The sequence below is a fragment of the Macaca fascicularis genome, chromosome 1 (assembly GCF_037993035.2).
Source record: "Macaca fascicularis isolate 582-1 chromosome 1, T2T-MFA8v1.1".
Lineage (NCBI taxonomy): Eukaryota > Metazoa > Chordata > Mammalia > Primates > Cercopithecidae > Macaca > Macaca fascicularis.
In genome coordinates this window covers 41,903,745-41,918,200 of record NC_088375.1, presented here as the reverse complement: position 1 = coordinate 41,918,200, position 14,456 = coordinate 41,903,745, and positions in this window count along the sequence as shown.

Below are 14,456 nucleotides of genomic sequence, written 5' to 3'. Positions count from 1 at the left end.
CCAAACTGATGATGGCCTCTAAACCTTTGTGACTCTGGGTATAGAAGTGAACAATTTATCTCCTGGAATCTGCTGAATGATAGATATCTGCAATACACTTTCCACCTTCTCCTGTGTGGGTGTAGTCTTTATGACATGTGAAGGGCCAGGACAAGGAAAAGGGGATTAACACTCTCAGACCATGCCACCTACTGGCTAACAGAAGCTCCCCCTCGCTTCTCCTAGCCAGAAGACCATTGACCTCATGAGGTAGGAGATAACAAAGCAAAAAGGGCTAGAAGGTTTGGGACAAGATAGCATTTCCATGCATCAGCACTCAGTTTAATTAAATCAGTCCTTGGTCCAAAATAATGCTGTTGATGAAGAACATCGTTTCACCTTATTCGGAGTGCCAAATGTTAATGGAAAGGAATGTAAACACTTAAAATGCTTGCACCAATTTGAAATTATGGTTTTGTCAACTTCTCCTTTCCTGCTTGTTTAGTTCTACAGTCCTAGCCCAGACCTCAGTCTCTCTATCCTGGATTCTTTAGGCTTCAGAATGAAGCCTAAACTTTTCCATCATGCATGCAAAACCTTCCATAAATTGGCTCCTGCCTACTTTTTCAGACAGATCCCTGGTTCCAGACACTAACTGGACAAATAGTCCAATCACCTGGCTGTCTTGCTGGTTCCCATCCTTATTCTGCTGTTTTCTACACCTTCACCCTTGCGCTTATCCTTCCCTCTGCACAGACTACTCAAACTTCTACACATTTCAGGAGCTGCCTCTCAGCCAGTGTCACTCTTTCCTTGACACTCATTACCTCTGTGGCCATGGGCAAGCCATCTTGACCATCTCTGATGGTCTTCATCTGCAACAAAGAGAACATATTACGTAGATGGAGAATTTGAAATAAAGACCTGGTACTCTGCACATTTACAGAGTAGATACAGGTGTTTTGTAAATGGCTATCGTGTTAACCCTTGTTCCTTGTGATCTGGCTTAAATGCTATTTGTTCTGAGAAGCTTTCCAAAATTTCCCTTGTTAGAATGGAGCTCTTCCCCGCTTCATCTCCTGTTAAAGTTTCGAGGTTTTTTGAAAACCTCAGAAATTTGGTTTATTCATTATAATTCTGACTAATACAAGGCAGATATGTATTTTGTAAATTACACAATTCAGTTGTGTTTAATATATTCACATGACTGTGCAACCATCAGCACTATCTAATTTTGGAACATTTCTATCACTCCAAAGAGAAGAGCTCCCACTTCTCCACATCCTCACAGTTTCATTGCCTGACCTTTTTTTTTTTTTTTTTTTTTTTTTGAGACCAAGTCTCACTCTGTCACCCATGCTGGAGTGCAGTGGCGCGATCTTGTCTCACTACAACTTCTGCCTCCCAAGTTCAAGCAATTATCAGCCTCCCGAGTAGCTGGGACTACAGGGCATGCCACCATGACCAGCTAATTTTTGTATTTTTAGTAGAGATGGGGTTTCACCATGTTGGCCAGGCCGGTCCCGAATCACTGACTTCAAGCGATCTGCCCTCCTTGGCCTCCCAAAGTGCTGGGATTACAGGCATAAGCCTCTGTGCCTGGCCTGACTGTTTTATTCTAGCTATCCTAGTAGATGTGAAATGGTAGCTTTTTACAGTTTTCAAATACATTTCCCTAATGACGAATCATGTTGAAAATTTTTTTTAATGTGCTGTCCTGTGGAAATTTACAGTTTTACAATGGCAGTTGCTATAGCCAGTACTCAGTTACCCTTTGCATGTCTTTGCTCAAAGCTTTACAAATTTTGGGGCTCAAATTGTGTTTGTTGAATGAGTTATTTACTCCTGATATCACCCATTAGGTATCTTGACATGAAATTCCTACAAGGGAGAAGAGAGAGGATAAAGGAGGTACAAAGAAAAACATTGAGCAAAAATCAAAGAATATGTTGCATACCAATCTGAGATTATCCATTATATGTTTTTATTGTTTGTTTGTTTGATTTTTTTTGAGTCGGGGTCTCACTCTGTTGCCCAGGCTGGGGTGCAGTGGTACAATTATGGCTCACTGCAGCCTCAAACTCCTGGGCTTAAGCAATCCTTCCACTTCGGCCTCCTGAGTAGCTAGAACTAAAGGCACATACCACCACAGCCAACTAAGTTTTTTAAAAAGATTTTTGTAAGTGACCAGGCACGGTGGCTCATGCCTGTAATCCCAGCACTTTGGGAGGCCGAGGCAGGCAGATCACGAGGTCAGGAGATGGAGACCATCTGGCTAACACAGTGAAACCCCATCTCTACTAAAAAATAGAAAAAATTAGCCAGGCGTAGTGGCGGGCACTTGTAGTCCCAGCTACTCAGGAGGCTGAGGCAGGAGAATGGCGTGAACCCAGGAGGTGGACCTTGCAGTGAGCCAAGTTCGTGCCACTGCACTGGAGCCTGGGCGACAGAGCGAGACTCCGTCTCAAAAAATAAAAAAATTAAAAATAAAAAAAAATGTATTTGTAGAGATGGGGGTCCTGTTGTGTTGCTCAGGCTGTCATTATATTTAATATGTTTCATTTCAGCTATTAAAAATGTTCTAGTATTTCTACCAACTGATACCTATTCATTGTACTTCTCTTCCCTTAATTACTTGGGCAGATTCAATAAAGAGGTATTATTTTAAAATGAAAACGTTTTCGTTTAAAATGAGAAAAAAGGAATTAAACCAGGAAAAGTAATTTTCTACTCATGATGATAATTGGAGCACAAAGGCTTAACTCCCCCATGTTCCTTCAAAATCCACTCTTAAAGGAATTAAAACAATAGGGGGACATTTGTGACCATCCTAGAAACTCAATTGAGGTGCTACCACATTCCAGAGCAATCTAAAAAATATGTATTAGATACTCTCTTTCAATGAAGTGCAATGCATTTGAAAGAAAAGAAGGAAAACTCTCAATTCACTAAATGCAAAAGAAAGACCCAAAGGAGCCAGAGAAGGTTTGCAGCAGAATCTTCCTGTAACCATGGCTAGAGGGGCTAGAGCTACTGTAACCAGGGAGAGGGAAATAGGTACTTACTAAATCCCTTTGGAAGTGTACCAAACAGCAAAGCTCAGAGTTCAGATCCCAAGGCAGTGCCAGTCCCGGTGGCCTTGGGATGACTCTTGGGGGAGAAGGCCTGGTCCAGCTATGCAACATCTCCATGGAGTCACTACTCCGGAGAGGGCTCCCGGTCTGCTAGGGCTGCTTGCCTCCTTAGAGACCCATGTTTGAATTCCAGGCCCACCTCCTCAGGCTGCTCATCTGATATGAACTGGACCCTCTTTCAGTCCTAAAGAATGCACATGGTGTTTCAATTAGGCTTTTTTTTTTTAATTGTAAGGAATAGAGGCTTAATCATATTGGCTTGAGTCAGAGGGACCAGAAAGAATTACTGTAATTACTCTCTGCAGCATCATGGGAAGCAGAGTCCTTCTCGAAATTCAAAAACAGAAACCACAATGGCCAGACCTCGTGTACACCAACGCACAGGAACCTTGGCAGCCACCACCCAACACTGCTGTGACTCCATGCTGTGATTCCATACAGCTCCCAAAAGTCTGTCCCACTAGAAAGAACTGTAATGCTGGTGAGTAAGGATTATATTATTATTGGGGAGACATCAAAAATACCCTAATCTGGCTGGGTGCAGTGGCTCACGTCTGTAATCCCAGCACTTCGGGAGGTCGAGGAGAGCAGATCACCTAAGGTCAGGAGTTTGAGACCAGCCTGCCCAACGTGGTGAAACCCCATCTCTACTAAAAATACAAAACTTAGCCAGGCCTCATGGTGCATGCCTATAATCCCAGTTACTTGGGAGGCTGAGGCAGGAGAATCGCTTAAACTCCAGAGGCATAGGTTGAGTGAACCGAGATTATGCCATGGCACTCCACCCTCTACAACAAGAGTGAAACTCCATCTCGAAAAAAAGAAAAAAAAAAAAAAGCCAAAATCCTAATTTATAAAAATGTACACCATTCACAAGTTTGAATATTTTAAAATAGTCAAATTTTACTTTGCAACACACCCATAAAGTAACAGTTCACCGTGACTGAGACTCACTATACTTAGCAAAAGAGTAATGTCCATATATTTCCCAAAGCAGACGAATATCTAGGCCATGTTCTCTGATGGCAATGCAATAAAACTGGAAATGAATAACAAAAGGATTTTTAAAACCCACAGCAATTTTTAAAACATTATCTTTGTGCAAGATGAAAATTCAAATAAATAGGAAAGGATAGATTATGCCACAGTGTTGGGAACAACTGGCAATATTTTGTAAAATAAGAAAATTAGCTTCCTACCTTCATTAATATATAAAAATAAATTCCAGATGGATGACATATTGAATATGAAAACTAAATCCACTTTTGTTTTCCTTTCAGTAGAAGAAAAAACATAGGGAAATTTATATATAATCTTGAAATAGGCAAGGCTTACCTAAGCAGAAACCATAAATGAAAAGATTGCTAGTTTTGCATACACAAAACAATTATATGTCAGAAAAACATCATAAACAAAAATGGTGAAGAAATGACACACTGGACTGACATTTGTGATATATTTGATAGATAAATGATTAGTTCACTTAACACGTAAAGAGTCCTAGGCCGGGTGTAGTGGCTCACGCCTGTAATCCCAGCACTTTGGGAGGCTGAGGTGGGAGGATATCTTGAGGCCAGGAGTTCGAGAGCAGCCTGGGCAACATAGTGAAACCCTGTCTCTACTAAAAATAGAAAAATTAGCTGGGCATGGTGGTGCACACCTGTAGTCCCAGTTACTTGGGTAGCTGAGGCACGAGAATCACTTGAGCCCTAGAGGCAGAGGTTGCAATGAGCTGAGATCACGCCACTGCACCCCAGCCTGGGTGACAGAGTGAGACCCTGTCTCAAAACAAACAAACAAAAAGAGTCTTATGAGTCCAGAAAAAAACAACAAATCAATAGAAAACTGGTCAATCAAGGATATGAAGAAATAATTCACAAAAGAGGAAATATAAATAATTAATAAAATAAATGAAAAGGTTCAATGTGACTAGTAATAAAAGGAAATATATTGAAAATATGATGCCATTTTCTATCTATTCAATTGACAAAGATTTTAAAAAGTAGTTCTCTAGAGTTGAGGAAGGTTTAGAAAAAGAGGCACTCTTACCCCACTGATAAAGTAATTTATCACTATATTCAAAATTAGAAGTTGTATATCCCTTGTCCTAGCAATTATTAGCCTTCTAAGAATTTATCATGAGAAAATAATCAGAGATGTATATTAATATTTGTCAAGAAGTTTATTTTTTTATTTATTTATTTTTTTGACAGTGTCTTGCTCTGTTGCCCAGGCTGGAGTGCAGTGGTGAGATGACAGTTCACTGCAGCCTAGAACTCAAGAGACTCTCCTGCCTTAGCTTTTTTTTTTTTTTTTTTTTGAGACGGAGTTTTGCTCTTGTCACCCATGCTGGAATGCAATGGCACAATCTCGGCTCACTGCAATCTCTGCCTTCTGGGTTCAAGCAATTCTCCCACCTCAGCCTCCTGAGTAGCTGTGATTACAGGCGTCCGCTACCACGCCCGGCTAATTTTTGTATTTTTAGTAGAGACGGGGTTTCACCATGTTGGCCAGGCTGGTCTTGAACTCCTGACCTCAGTTGATCCGCCCACCTCGGCCTCCCAAAATGCTGGGATTATAGGTGTGAGCCACTGCGCCCAGGCTGCCTCAGCTTCTTGAGTAGCTGGGACTACAGGTGTGTGCCACTATGCCCAGCTAATTTTTGTATTTTTAGTAGAGATGAGGTCTCGCTATGTTGGTCAGGCTGGTCTCAAACTCCTGGCCTCAAGCAATCTGCCTCCTGAGGCCTCCCAAAGTGCTGGGATTACAGGCATGAGCCACAGTGCCCAGCCTGTTAAGGAATTTTTAATGATATGGGGGAAATGTTTATGATACATTATACTACAAAAGAATATGTAAAATTATATATAACTATGATCGAATTAAAATAGATACAAGTGTGCTTTGGAAAAATAATAAAATGTTAATGATAAGTTTTATGTGGTAGGATTTGGGGTGATTCCTCTTTAAAATACATTTTCTCTAAATTTCAAAGTTTCTATAAAGAGTACATTTTACTTTATTATAGACAGAAAAAAAAACAGTTATTGAAAAAGGAGTTGACTCCTTTAAGAGTCTTTCTCTGAAAATAGTTTAAAAAGTATAGCTGTTGGAATTGGAAGTGGCCTTTAAGATTTGTAGTTCAAATCCCTATTCTGCTCACTGTAAACTCATTTAGCACTTCAACTTACACTATAATTAATATACTTGGGGGTTACTCTTTTTTCTTTAGGTACATATATATTTCTTTATAGTTTTCAGAGGGGAGCCATGCAAATAAATGAAGGATGAACCATAAGACCTAGGTGGGCAGGTAAAGATACTGGTATTCTAAGGATGCGAGAAAGGGGTGGCCACTTTCAGTCTTTGCTCTCTTGCAGGGAATGTTCTCCTGCGTTTCCTAGATTGACCACTGGATACCATAGATGGCTTCTGCAGCTGCTGAGAATGCATTTGCTGATCTCCAACCCCAGGCTACTGTGCCCTGAAACCCATTGCTGTGCGTCTGCAGAGGCCACACTTCCCATAGGCTACTCCCAGCCAATGACTGAGTGCAGCAGGGATACTAAGGCATCCCATTTCTGGGAGACACAGGATTCCTCTGACTTTGTCTCCAGGTCTCTCCCATGCTTTGCTGAACCTGCCTTAGGCTGCACAGCAGCCTGGGATAGTTCCACTCAACTTTCTCTCCCTCTCTCCTTCTGAAGGCTTAGACTTACTCTCCCTGCCTTCTCTGGGTCCCTCCCTATTTTCTTTCCCACAAGCATTTCCCCTAATAAAATCCTTGTGCATTTAAGCCCAAATTGGCATTTGCTTCTTGGAGGACCCAAGCAAACACAGCTTCCCCGCAGTCTTGAAATCCTAAACCTTGCTGCCTCCTTCTCCCCATTCTCCATCTCGTCATCATCTTCACCAGGCAGTGTCAGTTAAAGCAGAAGGAAAAGGTCAGAATCAGATTAAAGGACAGACATCCTGTTGCAGTTCCAGGTTCTATGCAGTGCTAGACACAGATCTAGTCACATTTCACCTATTTTGATTCATATTCCATTTCCATTAGGGTGCATATATCACCCCAACTACTGGGAGTTTGGGTAGATTTTTGCTAAACATACATTGACCAATGAGACCAATGCTATTCAATAGAAATATGCAAACCACACATGTTATTTTAAATTTTCTAGTATCTACATTGGAAACTAAAAAAAAAAAAAAATACTTTTAATAACATTAATTGCATTTAACCCAATATATCAAAATATTTTCATTTCAAAATATCTTTAAAATCCAGTGTCACTAAAATGTCATTAAATGTCATTAAAATCCAGTGTGTATTTTACATGTACAGCACAGCTTGATTCAGACTAACTACATTTCCAGTGCTTGGGAGCCCCACGTGGCTAGGGAATATCGTATTGGGTGGCACAGAACTAGGCTGTAAGTGCCTTGAGCATAGGCGTGAGTTTTCTTCTAACTTTTGAATTTTCCCAATTTCTTGAAATTTTCCTATTCAGAGAGCAACCAGGACTGTAATGGACATTTAGTAGGTGCTTCATAATTACTTGTTAGCTGGTTATTTGTACATGACATGATGCAGAAAGTGGGTAAGTGTCCCTTACTCACATGTCTCTAAAGGCTCAGAAGTAACTTGGGCAATAAGGCAGGCTGCAGGGACTGGGGCGCATCAGGGCACGCCCCACTCCACCATCTGCAGAGGGCAGCCACCTCCCAGTTCCAGGTGGTCATTGACATCTGTGGGGGTGAATCTCATATGCTTTATCAAGAGAGGCCAGAAATAGATTTTTACATGCAATTTTTGAATTGTTAATAACAGCAATTAATTCAGATGTAAAAAGTCAGTGCTAGCTTGTGGAACACACATACCTGTGACTAGTACTGTCCACTGTATGTAACTCCTTTGAGGACAGACAAAATACAATGACAAGCTAATTCGTATTAGTAAGAGAAGTAAAAAAAAATATATAAAACTGCCATACTGCCTTTTTGTGGAGAAGGGGGCAGTTTTAATATGTTTTTGAAAGCTTGAGTTAACCTATTTCAGAAATCTAAATATCTGGTTTCTTAACCTCTCTCTCTCTCTGTCTTTCTCTATATACATATATAGCTAGACCTTTATGTTTCCCTGGAGAAGCCTAGCTAGATGAGGCACAACAGCTTTCAATGCTTGGCGTCACCATTGCTAACAACCAATGAGGCAGAAAGTGCTTACTGTATTTAAATGTGACAATATCAAAGTCCTTTTCATTCTCAGCTACAAAAGAGCTGTGACCTTGTTGGCAGAGAAACTTAGGGAGTCACCTTGTGAAGCACTGTCATGGCAGGACAGCTGTAACCCATGCTCCCCTGGGTTTGCCTGAGGTTCAAAGTGGCCAAGAAGCTCTTATTCGGCACCATGAACATTCTGGATGCAATCCTGAGGATCCTCCACGCTGATACCACATTGCTGTGGGGTGGATTCAATGCTGATTCTGTAGATCTGGGCTCAAAGTGAGTGGAGCTGTTTCTTCCACTGACGGTAACGCCTCTGAAGACAGGCACAATAAAAACTACAGTGCCAAATATTTCCTTCACCACTGGGGCTGGCTTGCTGTCACTTCCTCCCAGGTCTTTAAACCCAGGATTTTCTGATTCCAGGGCCATCATTCTTTCATCATGCTCTCTTGGCAGAGGGTGCTGGCCTGCACACATCACCTTCACTGCTGAGCCACTCTGCCTCCCCACAGCCATTGGATATGGAGGTGAAACAGCACCTCCTACAATAGCGTCTATGTCCTGAGGCTCTCTGCATGTCAGGCACAGCGCTGTTTGACTTGCATCATTTCCATTTGATTCTCACAGCATCTCTGTGAGGAAGGTGCTATTATACCCAGTTAACAGATGAAGATACGGAAGCTCATGGAATTTAGGTCACTTATACAAAGTCCTCCCAAAGCTCGTAAATAGCATTCAGATTTGAGCCTGGGAATTTTTTTTTTTTTTTTTAACATTTATTTATTATCCCATTCACCTCCTAAAAGGATTGGAGGCTAGCACTGTCAGCAGTGATAAATCCCAGAAGTTACTTTTATAAAACAAATTCTACTGGAAAGTGAAGTAAGGAGGGAGGATTCAGGGCAGGCTCAAGTGAATTTTTTTTACTATAGGAATCTATACTTCTAGACAGGTCTGTGTCAATGAATACTTTTATTTAGGTTGTCAAGGTAATATTTTCCCGTGTTGCCCAAACTTGGAATCATCAATCACTCCTCCCATTCCCACTTTTGTCCAATCAGTTAGCACTTGCTATCCCCACATTTGGCCCTCTTCTCAGCTTCTATCGCTGTTCCCACAGTGCAGGTCCACATCATCTCTTGCTGAGTATTGAAGTAGTTTCCAAACACGTCCTCCCTCTGTTCCTTTTTCCTCTACACTGTCACCAGAATCTTGTTGATTTTACTTCCTAAATAGTCTTCCTTTCCATTCCTTCTCTGTTTCAGCTCAGACCCTACCATTTCTTGCCTGGTGATCTAACCTGTCTCTCTACCTCTTGGCCTTGCCCCATTCAAACCCAACCTCCACGCACCAAATTAAAAATATCAAGTATTGGCTTAAATTATTTACTGACCTTTGGTACATCAAAGGAAACTGTCAACAACGTGAAAAGGCAACCCACAAAATGGGAGAAAATATTTGCAAATCATGCATCTTATAAGCAATTAAGATCCAGAATATATAAAGAAATCCTGTGACTTAACAACAAAAAAGCAAACAACCCAATTTTAAAATGGACAAAGGACTTAAATAAACATTTCTCCAAGCCACAATGAGATCCACTGCATACCTATTAGGATGGCTACTAATTTTTTTTTTTTTTTTTTTTTTTGAGATGAAGTTTCGCTCTGTTGCCCAGGCTGGGGTGGGAGTGTGGTGGCATGATCTCCACTCACTGCAACTTCTCCCTCCTGGGTTCAAGCAATTCTTCTGTCTCAGCCTCCCGAACAGCTGGGACTACAGGCACACGCCACCACGCCCAGCTAATTTTTGTATTTTTAGTAGAGACGGGGTTTCACCATATTGGTCAGGCTGGTCTCTAACTCCTGACCTCAGGCGATCCGCCCGCCTCAGCTTCCCAAAGTGGTGGGATTACAGGTGTGAGCCACCGTGCCCAGCTCAGGATGGCTACTATTAACCACCCCCAGTCCCAGAAAATAACAAGTGTTGGCAAGGATATGGAGAAATTGGAACTCTTGTGCAATGCTTGCAGGAATGTAAAATGGCTCAGCTGCTGTGTAGAACAGATTGACTGTTCTTCAAAAAGTTGAATTAGATTTACCATTTACGGCCGGGCGCGGTGGCTCAAGCCTGTAATCCCAGCACTTTGGGAGGCCGAGACGGGCAGATCACGAGGTCAGGAGATCGAGACCATCCTGGCTAACACGGTGAAACCCCGTCTCTACTAAAAAATACAAAAAACTAGCCGGGCGCGGTGGCGGGCGCCTGTAGTCCCAACTACTCGGGAGGCTGAGGCAGGAGAATGGTGTGAACCCGGGAGGCGGAGCTTGCAGTGAGCTGAGATCCGGCCACTGCACTCCAGCCTGGGCGGCAGAGCGAGACTCCGTCTCAAAAAAAAAAAAAAAAAAAAAAAAAGATTTACCATTTAATCTATCAATCTACTTGCGGGTATATACCACAAAAACTTGAAAGGTCTTATTGGCCAATCTAAGCAGCTTGGATTTTATCCTGCTGACAGTCAATACTATTTTTTTTTATTGTGGTAAAATATACATAACATACAATTTACCATTTTAACTATTTTTTAAGTATGCAGTTCATTGGCATTAAGTACATTCACCATGTTGTACAACCATAACCACTATCCATTTTCATAACTTTTTCATCATCCCAAACAGAAACTTATTATTAAACATGACATCCCCACTCCTCTCTCTCCTCAGCCTCTGGTAACCACTATTTTACTTCCTGTCTCCATAAATTTGCCTACTCTAGGAACTTCTAGCTGGAATAATATAGTATTTGTCCTTTGGTGTCTGGCTTAGCTCACTTATTGAATGTTTTTGAGGTTTGTTCGTTTGTAGCATGTGTAACAATTTCATTCTTTTTAAGGCTGAATAATATTCCATTATATATACACCAAATTTTGGTAATGCAGTAATCTGTTGGTATACATTTGGGTTGTTTCCACTCTTCAGCTAATGTGAATAGCGTGGCTGTGAACATTGTTTGATTTCATTTTTGTGGGCTAGTTAGCTTTCAGCTTTAAGGATATACCATGAGAACCATAATCAGTTGTCATTACTTCTATTAGTAGCTTTCAGAAGAAGAAAAATCCTAGAAAAAAAAAACCAGAGAAATAAACTTTTAATAACTTCTGGAAAATTTATGTCTTTAGATAGAAATATTTCACTCAAACCATGGAGCACACCCCTACCTAATGCTATTTCTTCACATTTTTATTGCCTTGTATTACCCAATCTCTACCTTCCCAACGTCAATCGTTATATCATTACTCACTCCTGTTTTCAGTTGTTCCTACCATCATCAAATGTTAACCTTCAGCCAAAGTCATTCTTAAACACAAACTTCCAGGGAAGTCTAATACAGAAAGAGGGAATAATAATTACACATTTTGAATACTTGTTATTCCAGGCTTTGCCCTCAGTGTACTCCTTATGCCCCCTGCATTTGTTTGCTATTATGGCTGTAGCAAAGCACCAGGAACAGAGTGGCTTACACTACAGAAATGTGTGGTCTTAGAGTTCTGGAGGCTGGAAGGCCAAGATCAAGCTGTTGGGTCTGGTTGGCATGGGTCCTTCTGAGGACTGGAAAGAAGAATGTGTACCATGCCTCTCCCCTACCTTCTGGTGGTTGGCTGATCATCTCTGGTGTTCCTTGGCTTGTAGAAATAGCACTCTGACGTCTGCCTTAATCTTCACACGGTGTTCTACTTGCATGCTTGTCTGACTCCAAATTTTCCCTTTTTATAAGGTCATCAGTTGTACTAGAGTAGGGTGGACACACTTTTCCGGGTTGGCCTTATCTTAAGGAGCTACATTGGCGATGGCTGTATTTCCAAATAAGGTCACATTCTGAGGTACTGGGAGTTAGGACTCCAACATATGAATTTTGCAGGGGGCCACTATTCCACCTGTATCACCACCTCATTTCACTTTTCCAACAATCCATTGAGAAATTTGTTGTTATCCCCATTTCACAGAGGATGAAACTGAGACTCAGTGAGGCTAAGTAATTAACTCGAACTAGAAAAATCAGTGAGTGACAAAGCTGGAATTCAAAACATGGTCTATCTGATTCCAAACCCCAGACTCTTCTCATTATATGAGCAGGACACTTTTATTTACAGTCTCTGTCTTATTTCTTCTAGGCTTAGTAAATATCTGTCAACTGATAGAGTCTGGGCCATTTCACCGTTACAGAATGATTTAGTTCCATTTGAAACTATTTACTTAGTGTCTGCTACTGTAAGTATTTCAGGCACTGGGGTTCAAAGATGACTTGAAACATGGACCAGGCTTCAAGGTACTTAAAATTTAATGGAAGAAACAGACATATAAGCAAGTCACTGTTTCATAAGGAAACATTAAGTTAAGTGTTAGGTAGAGATTCAAGCCACTCTGCTGTGAAGGGATTAATACAAATCATTGGGATTCAGCCAATAATTTTTATACTTTCGCATGGATGACCAGGGACCGCAGGGAGCACATTAAATACACGTTTCCCTTGCTGTCACATGCTCTCCTCCTTCATGGGATTATTGCAGAAGTGCTGTCCACTGAGAATTAATTTCCGAAGCAGAATTAGCTTCAGAGAAGCCCGGTCTCAGCGTGACGCTTCTTTTTCTCCGTTGAGGTCATTCAATCTCTCTCAATGAGTAGGATCTGATTCTTGCAACATTTAATCTTAGTGTGATCAGCCTCCCTTCTGTGGGACAGATGATAAAGTTTCCACAAGAAAGCGGGAGGACATTTCCTTCTGTGGCCACGCTCACCCTGACTGTCACAAATCTGCCCTTCTCTGGGCGGGGAGATAGTGGGGGGAAGGCATACAGGAAGGCGAACAAAGCCAATTCTTTTCTTTACCCTAGCTACTAAAGTCAGTCTGCTGGATAAAATATTTCCAAAGACGGTACTTCTTCAAAGCAATGTTATATACAGTCTCAAGCCTTTGAAATTTTCCAATAAACTAGCTACTATAGAACTGATATAACTACATGACCCTCTCAAAATGCACACACCAATGCACCAGAGTCTTGTAACCAACAGTGATGGAATTCCTTGGGCTTCAAAGAAAAATCTTCTTGCAGGCATGAAACTATGTTTAAAAAATATTCACAGGGGCTGGGTGTGGTGGCTCACCCCTGTAATCCCAGCACTTTGGGGGGCCCAGGTGGGCGGATCACGAGGTCAGGAGATCGAGACCATCCTGGCTAACACAGTGAAACCCGTCTCTACTAAAAATACAAAAAAAAAAAAAAAAAAAAAAAAAAAAAATTAGCCGGGATTGGTGGCCGGTGCCTGTAGTCCCAGCTACTTGGGAGGCTGAGGCAGGAGAACGGCATGAACCCCAGAGGAGGAGCTCATGGTGAACTGAGATTGCGCCACTGCACTTCAGCCTGGGCAACAGAGCAAGACTCTGTCTCAAAAAAAAAAAAAAATATATATATATATATATATATATATATATATATTCACAGATCAGATCATTTACATTCCAAAATCTCCAGAGAGAGCAAGCATGAGAATCAGAGGAAGAGCAAGGAAGGAGGGCACTTCATTCTAAAAAAGGGGGCTATGATACTTTTTACTCTTTGGTTTTAACTGGATGTGGCAGAAAAAGGCTTGTTAGTATTTCGGTTTCTATCTCAAAAATAGAACCACAGGTATCTTCAAGTTCTCCAAATCCTCCTTGACATTCTAATTGTAACTAGAGTTCACTCATGCATTCACACAACAAACATTTGTTAAATGCCTATTATATGTGAAGCACTGGGCATATTATAGAGAAGCTTTTGGGGAGCTCAGACTGCTGGCGATTGGAGATGACAATGTCAATGTCAACAACAACAAATAGATAATTAAAATGCCAGCACCTGCATGATAAAGCCTTCCCTTCATTGTTTGGATGTCTGATGTGCTAGGACTACCATTCTGTTTTAGGCTGATGCAATAATGTCAGAACTAAAGGCTCAGTCAGGTCTTCGTGAATGAGTGGCAGCTATAAAGGACTCAGTGAGACTAAGCCTTGTGGTGGAGACGAGCTGGTATGTCAGTATGGGAGAAAACTAGGAAAGGAATGAGAAAAAAAAAA